The sequence below is a fragment of the Pleurodeles waltl genome, chromosome 4_1 (genome assembly GCF_031143425.1).
Source record: "Pleurodeles waltl isolate 20211129_DDA chromosome 4_1, aPleWal1.hap1.20221129, whole genome shotgun sequence".
NCBI lineage: Eukaryota > Metazoa > Chordata > Amphibia > Caudata > Salamandridae > Pleurodeles > Pleurodeles waltl.
This window is the reverse complement of record NC_090442.1, coordinates 4312290-4321206: the sequence shown is the minus strand read 5'-3', so window position 1 is coordinate 4321206 and position 8917 is coordinate 4312290. Positions and strand designations below refer to the sequence as shown.

The 8917-nt window shown below is 44.5% G+C and overlaps 1 long non-coding RNA gene across 1 annotated transcript; it reads left to right on the top strand.

Annotated features, from left to right (window-relative positions):
- The first annotated feature begins 821 nt into the window (after positions 1–821).
- Positions 822–7177, top strand: LOC138288407 (uncharacterized). Its single transcript, XR_011202386.1, has 2 exons — positions 822–872; positions 6982–7177. It is a non-coding gene; the product is annotated as an uncharacterized lncRNA (long non-coding RNA).
- Positions 7178–8917: the final 1740 nt, after the last annotated feature.

Here is an 8917-nt window from a genome sequence, read left to right as displayed (position 1 = left end):
CCAGTGGAATGAACCACAATCCCTGGAGGATGGCCAATTCTGTCTGAGATGCAAATCAAACTCCTAAGTCCATGTCTATTCTTATGTATATTGTAGCTGAGATGTTCAGTTAAAGGTCTGGGGCAGCGAGCAGAGCAACATCTGTAAATCGAACTCACAGGATAATATTCAGAAAGATCAGTGGTGCAGTATGGGTAGGTGCAGTAGCACCAGGATCACAAGGAGCACAAAAGTCACAAAAACCCAAGCAGTAAACAAAGTGTAATGGCTTCAATCCTCTCCCTCTGCAAAGTTGAGGCCATGGCCTCGTCTACCCGAAAGGGCAAAGTCCACATTTGTTTCAGCTGAGACCTCCTTTCAACTATATGCAAACCAGCTGGGTGCACATGAACTGATGTATCCACCTCAGTGCTCCTGAAATGTGCAGAATTTTCAACCCAGTGCTTAATCTGTAAATAAAAACGTGCTGTGCCCAAAGCCCTCCTCTAAAACATGCGCCTGCTGCAATTAAATGTGCAAACATGGAATACGAAGGCAGCGTAATCCTGAAGCCATCTAGGGCCTCTTCAATCCATTTACAGCTCTCCCTGCCCCTTCAGCTCACTATTGCAGCTTTCTGCTTTTTCCCATTGTGACGCTTTTTCACTTTTCTCTCCCGCCATCTTTCTCATATGTGTCTTTTGCTCTCAGTAAATGTGTGAGGCAGAACAATAAGTGCTGGTGCCCCGCACCGGAAAGAACAAGCACAAATTAAGCACTGGTAGAACATGAACTCTGAAGTGAGCAACCGTTTTATGATTTTCTGTAAACAATGTTATTTTAGCTCGGACCCAGATAAGGATGGTGCAGCCACTGATATCTAACAAGTGAAGGTAAAATCAAGGTCTAGACTTGCATCTCTGTACTTCTAAGATTTCCTTACTTGAATGATTACTTTCAGGCATCTGAACTCGAGCCCTAAGGTAACTGTAACTCGCGCCCTCGCCATGCACTGGTAATTACCCCAGATATTACAACATTGATGACAACTTCTATAACATCATTAAAAATATAAATGAAACATTAGCAGTCAAATTATTGTAGAAAGAACTGTGCATGGTGGGGGTGTGAGTTATAGTTACCTAAGGGAGCGAGTTATAGTAACTTGCGATAACTCTGCTGAATTTCTATGGTTTTGTACGCGCAAATTCAGAACCTAACTATAAGATCCCTCTAACTTTTGTGTATTTTTCAGTGAGTTCCTATGGATTTTTTAATTCTGTTTCTTAACTGCTATAAAGTCTCTCTAACCCTTGTTACAAAGTTAAAATAACGTTATCGTTAGGTGAGAATTTCAGTGACAACGTAACATGTTAAATGTACAAAATCACTGAAATGTACATATTATAGTTAGCGCTGGTAACTATGACTCGTGCCATAAGGTAACTATACCCGTGACCCCACCATTCATAGTTTTCTCATCAATAATTTCATTGCAAGTGTTGCAGTTATATTGTCAATGATATCATAGAAGATGTCATGAGTGATGCAATTTGTGGGGTAATTAGCCGTGCATGGAGAAGGTGTGAGTTATAGTTCCCTTAGGACACGAGTTATGGTTACCAGAGCTAAATATAACTGGTGAATTTCAGTGGTTTTGCACATTCAAAACATGGCACCTCTCCCTGAGACTTATTAGGCGCCAGGCCCTCCACCCCCGGGCCAAATTGCATTAAAAAGGGAAAGGGCGGGCCAAATTGCTGCTCCCATCCTCAAGTCTTATGAGGCCTCGGGACCCTATCCTGTGGCCAGGCCCTGCTTCCAACTCCCCGCAGGCAGCCAACCCCATGCTGTGCTCTTCCAACGCTTGGCCAAAGAGCATGGCCTTTGGCTAGCCATGTGGCCAACCCACCCAAAGGCAGTCAACCTCCTACAGGCCGCCCACCCAAGGCCATGCACAGCCTTTGGCGAGGGCAGTGTAGGTTTGGCCTTCAGGCACCAGTGACCCCATCTCCCAGGGCCAAAACATATATGTTAAGGGGAGGGGGCAAGCAGCCCCCCTCCGAAAGCCCTAATTGGCCCCTTGGACTCCATCCTCCAGTGACAAATTCCAATAAAAATGGGAAAGGGTCCACGTGGCCCCCTCCCAGACCTTTAATAGGCCCCAGGAACACTATCCTCTGGGGTCGTATATAATTTAAAAGGGGGAGGAGCCTATAGTCATCCTGCGGACCCCATCCACCAAAGGTTTTCAAAATTATAGGTCAGTACCCGGGTGCCCACCCACTAAGAAACACATATTAAGGGGAGCAGGGTGCACTAACCACTCCCCGCCACCCCCCAGGAGTCTCATGCGGCCTGAGTACTCCCTCCCCTGGGGCCAAACTTACTTGAAAAGGAGAGAGGGGCTGTGCAGCACCCCATCCCGAGCATCATGAAGGGAGACATTGCTCTAAACTACAGGCTAGGAAAGCCAATGGATTCCCTCCGAATCTCCGGCAGCCCTGAGGTAACCCCTGAAAAGCACCACATCAGCAGTGTTAGGAGCCCCTTCAGATAAGGGATCACAAGCTGTGCCAGAAAGGATGAAAGTGTTGAGGAGACTGAGGACAAAGGAATGATGTGCACACACAGACCGTTTATCCCGCAGACAGGAGCTTGTAATATAGAAGAGAAACCTGAACAGCTTTAGTTTGCCTAAGACTGATTGTTAACAGGGCTAACACCAGCCCAATGTGGCAGAGATGAGAAGAATGCAACACTGGCACTGTTCACAGGGGTCTTAAGGACTTCAGGTGCCCCCGGCACAGAACTGGATCACTGAGATAGAGTGGCCGTCACCTCATAAAGAGCAGACGTCTCTGTTTTTCTGTTATGGGGCCCACTACTAGTGTACAAGTTACAGTCATTTCTCTGACGACCCCACTAGAATTATCATCAAACAATTCAGCATCACTATCTTTCAAGTCAGTGGGAGGTTTCAAAACATCCACAGAAATAAGGAAAAATCTAACTTAATCACAACAGCATATAGATGGCAGCTTCTAATGTGTCATAAATAAGTTTGCACAGTCTGTAAACACCAAACTAACTGAGTATATCTCCACCTGCTGCATTGGTTGTCAAATGTTTCCCAATCTTGGTTGGAAAAAATAGATCCCACTGACACCTCTTAATCAAAACCATCAAACAAAGTTGGGGGACATCATCTTTTCCAAAAGTTACATCACGTGGCATTACACACATTCCATGTTCTATCAGTTCAACATGGGATGTTTATTTGTGAATCATGCTGAGAAGTATTTGGAGTTAATGTAAATTTGTAAAATAAATAACATAACAGCATAAATAACATCCATGAAGGTCCCCTTTAGTGGACACTACAACTACATCTGGGTGCATATTTACTCGTGTTTTTCACGGCCGGCCATGCAAAGTAACACAATGCAAAAAACAGCAGCAATGTACTTATTTTTTATTTTTAAAGATGTCTCCTTGTAACAAAGACAAGCAGAGGTGCAGCTGTGGGTCAGAAGCATAGTGGCATAGGGCTTCCCACAACAAGCAGGAAAAATAAGCTTCTCTAGAAATAGTACTTGTGTGAATAGCTACAAATGTACTACTTTCTAGAAGTACCAAAAACCTTTCCAGCAGTAGACCTTTAAATCTGTGCCTGGCACTGATTTCCATGTATGATCCTAGAACGTCATGTGCAAGCTTCCCAAGCTCACATTTCCCCAGTGCACAATCGTCCTGATGTGCAATTGAACATTTTATCTTTTCTTTTGTTTTTCTATTAGAAAAATATTTCCCTGTGAAACCTCCTCGCATACGTCCCCTCCAAGAGATCTTCCTTCCCACACTAAAAAGAGTTTTACTCCAGCCCTGATTAAAACCTTCACAATTTGAGGGTGTCCGATTGTAGTGTGGAAATGCCAACAAACTCTCATGTTTGAGGGCATTCACAAATCTTCAAGACAAACCATTCAATGATCTGCTGACTTCCCACTCATTGCATGGGATTTACTATAGCCTTAGAGCTCACTGTAGTAGGCTATACCAGCCATTAAAGGTCCCCCCGGTGTTAAAGGTCCGAGCCGAAGGTGAGGGCCTTTAACCATGGAGCAGGTCTTTAGTGGCCGGTATTCCCCAGCTACGAAGGGCTATAAGGCTATCATTACACCACTAGAGGGCAGAATGTTCTAATAAAGCAAAGGTCTCGCGGAGCCCGAGGGGATTGAAATGTTGAAGCTCAGAGCTTTTACCGGCCATTAGAAGCCCGAGCACCCCATTGTGTCCAATGGAGCTCCCAACATTCAAGAAAGTTCTTACTGGCCATGAATGAATGCTTTAGCAATGAAATGTCTTTTACATCAGCCCATTGTTTGCAAATATTGTGGAAGCGTGAGTAACTAAATCAGGGTGAGTATGAATTTATTGAGATTGAAAAGGAGCCGTGTGATGCAAGACATGAGCGTAGATGAAGAAGGCTCCAACCTAGGAGCTGCTCAAATAAAACCGAGCAGCGTTTCACACAAAAGAGTGACCGGTGCAGTTTAATGGTGAGTTGAAGAGACGAGCACCCAAGCCACAGCTGTGCGAGCGGAGGATTCACCTGGTACAGCAAGATGGACAACCCCTCAGGGACCAAGACCAAGCAAAGCGACAGACCAGGGCGTTAGGAACAATTAGATCACAAAAAACAATATCGTTTGCAAACAGTAATAAGAATGGCTACTTAAAAAGCTTTCTTAAATACCAATGCACTACAAATAAGCCTACACTGAAGGTTGGGAACAGACCGAGAGCAGGTTCCCTGGTCTCCTTGTTAGTACTTAACTGAGGTCCAGAGATCACTCCAAGCGCTGAGGTCTTCGGTGGCAGAGCACGAGTGGAGAGCACAGTGGGTGTCAGCAAAGTGATAAAACACATAAAACACATATTATAAATCATTTTCAGGAAAAGTTAAATAAAAACAGCATTAACCTTATCACTAATCACCAAATTTGTGTACATGTGTTGGTGCATGAAAGGTGTGTTTGTTCTGCCCTCATTATTTATGTGATGTGAACTTTTTGTTCTTTGACTGTATCCTGAGCGCACTCATTCATCTTGGGGAATGTTCATACTTGACCACAACTATTCATACATTGTGGTGCCTGCTTCAAAAACCAATGCACCAAAGGCCCTTTTTAATAAACTGAGCCAAACCCACTAAGCGATCAGTTTCATAAGTGCAATCGACACCAAGTAAACTAGTGTTCAGGATAGTGAACTAAAGGGGCAATCCCTTAGTAGCGCCCTGAGGCAGCATGTACCGCTACAAGGTACCTATCAATTTAAATCTGGATGCATTCCCTGAGATATTCTACTAAATGACTTTCCGAACTGTCATTCCCTGTATAATGCAAGGACTTGATGCAGGTGCAAATCAACATCAGCTTATGATGGCACCATGCCAGTGGAGGTCAGTAAATTTAGGACACACACGCACACATACACAGTCACTCACACACACGCACACATACACAGTCACTCATACCCAGTCATTGACACAAACGCACACATACACAGTCACTCACACCCAGTCATTCACACACACGCACACATACACAGTCACTCACACCCATTCCTTGACACACACGCACACATACACAGTCACTCACACCCATTCATTGACACACATGCACACATACAGTCACTCACACACACGCACACATACACAGTCATTCACGCCCATTCACTCACACACACGCACACATATACAGTCACTCACACACATGCACACATACACAGTCACTCATACCCAGTCATTGACACACACGCACACATACACAGTCACTCATGACCATTCACTCACGCACACATACACAGCCACTCACACCCATTCATTCACACACATGCACACATACACAACCACTCACACCCATTCATTGACACACATGCACACATACACAGTCACTCACACCCATTCATTGACACACATGCACACATACACAGTCACTCACACCCATTCATTGACACACATGCACACATACAGTCACTCACACACACACGCACACATACACAGTCACTCATATGCAGTCATTGACACACACACACACATACACAGTCACTCACACCCATTCATTCACACACATGCACACATACACAGTCACTCACACACATGCACACATACACAGTCACTCACACCCATTCATTCGCACACATACACTTATCTATTGGCAACACTCATTACCAAATATTCAAACATACATGTATGCACACACCAAATATTAATTAAAAAAAAACACACACACTTAATTGCATCTCTTTCTCTGAGGTTCCAGGGGGGTTGGGACTGCTGCCTTGCCTCATTGGTTGACCTTGGGTCATCCAATGAGGGAAGACAGCTGTCCCAAGCCTAGGCTGTCCTAGGAGGGTTACGACTTCTGCCTTCCCTCATTGGTTAACCTTAGGTCAGCCGATAAGGGAAGGCAGAAGTCCCAACCTCATCATAGTGAGACTGTTGACCCCACCCCACTCTGTGATGAGATGTCATTCATTGACACTCACCCTGGACGCTTTAGGGACTGAAACTGAAGCACCCAGGTCAGAGGCAATGAGTGATGCTACCCTTTGTCACCTCGGAGGAGGGCCTCGAGGACCTTTCTCAGGAGGTCACACCCACAAGAGCTGTGACCTCCTCAGCCCAGCAAAGTTCAGCTCAGGCAGCCAGGGGTCTGTGAATTTAGTGGATGTCTATTTCCTGGCTGTCTGGCCTGAAAATGAAGAGTGTCTGTCAGGCTGACCTTTGCTCAGCCTGACAGACACTCTTCTTGAGGGGCACAAGGTGAGGCGGCATGGCCATTCAGCCCCAGTGGATGTGCAGTGTCTGCACCATGGCCAAAGACGTCCGCTAACACAACACCAGTTAGTTTTACAGTGGTCTGCTTAGAGGGTCATTGTTTAAACTATCCAGGAGTGAGTTATTCAGCATTGTCTGTTTTTCTCTTTCTGCAGGGCAGCCCAGACCCTGGTCTTAGGGCCATTTGATGAATTCTTCCACAACGCTGATTACTCGAAACAATTACTTTCCAACTTTCTACGCATGGGATCATCTTCCTTTTCTCTTACTCAATAAATGATTCTCTAGGAGCTTCTTGTGATTCGGTTGTCCCCTGTGTCAATTCACCAATAAAGTAGAAAGAGCATCGCAGTTCCTGACTCGTCTCCTTCATTTATGAGCTCTCAGAGAGATAGGTTTAGAAGCCAGAGACTGCATTTCAGAGTGGACTTTGGACATTCATCCAAACTTTGTTAAATATTGTTATCAGTGCTTAGAAACTTTCCAACAAATCATAGTTCCGCAGCGCTTTGAATTTTGGAGGCCCTGTTTCCATCAGCTCTACAGACATAGTTACAGTCACCAAAGGACTTACTGGTCAGATCACAAGAACACTGGAAATTCTAACATCGATAGTGAACAGATTCTGAGCCAATCGGATATCAGAAACAAATTCAACCATCATTGTATAGCTCATAGGTCTGGCCTTCACACTCCTGTTCTTAGCGAATAGGTTAATTAAAGTAGTGAATAGTAACTGCAAAATAAAAAAAACATGTTTTTGCTCTAAAAGTGAAGTGATTCACAAAGTGCTCCTAGATATATAGCAGACACATTAATGACAAATTACCAGCAGAAATATTAACGTGAAAATATTGGGCCTGATTATGACTTTGGCGGAGAGGATTACTCCATCCCAAATGTGACGGATATCCCAGCCGCCGAATTACGAGTTCCATAGGATATAATGGACTCGTAATTCGGTGGGCGGGATATCCGTCACATTTGGGACGGAGTACTCCCTTCCGCCGAAGTCTTAATCAGGCCCATAGTGCCTAACAACAAAAATGAGGCATTTTTAGCAAACATCAGTAACACCGCAAGATAAAGCATATGCAAGACAACAAATATTAGCCACACCCACACCCATCAAAGCCCAGTTATTCAAACCAAACAGTTTGTTATCTGCAGCGAGGAGATTCACACAGAGCACCCGCAATATGACGGGTGTGATAATGACAAAATGTAGCTAATCATTTTATGACAAGTTGCTTTTAAAAAGTGTGCATGGAGGTAGCAACTTCCTGATGGGCACTGATAGAGCTGGACCAGGAAAGAGTGAAATGAGTTTGATAAAGCGCCAACCAATAGCATGAAAGCACAACCACTAACACTGAAATGCCTTCTGCGAGTACAGAGTAGCACAGGTGGGCACAGAAAGCAATGAGGGATAACCACCACAGGAAACATTTTTTTAAATCTAATGTTATATTTTGACATCATCAGTGAAGTGCTACACACTCTGCATGTGCGTAAAGCAGTTGTGTTACTTACAAAAGGCAGTGTTTCAAATATTCACACGAGGAGCTTTTAACAAATGCATCATCGAAACCACCACTTACTAATATATCTGCTCTCAAAGTAAGAAAATAGGAAGAACCCTCCCACGCCCCGCGGCTCCGCGGGTAAGAGGTCGCAGGTCCTTCAAGAACTATAGATGAAGAAGTGGAGGTGGCACTGCCAGTGATCTCCATAGAGGGTTATTCCCCTGTAGTTGTGAAAGGGAACATCATATCCTGCTCCATAGTGGGGCCACAAGTGGCTCTAGAAATGCATCTGGTTTTGTAGAAAGTCAAAAGCTCTCTAATTGGCTTATTCCCAATTTTAGTTGCAAATATAAAATGGGTTTTTAACAATTTAGTGATCTTAGAACAAGGTTGTTTCCCCAATTGCTCTAATTCAGTGATTCCCAACCTGTAGTTTGGGGACCCCTGGGGTCCGTGAAACCTCCTCAGGGGGTCCACGACTGCATAGAAAATTAAATAATATTAACAGATTAGGGCCCCAGCTTTGAGTAATTACTCAGTGGGGGGTCCCCGGATTCCAATAATG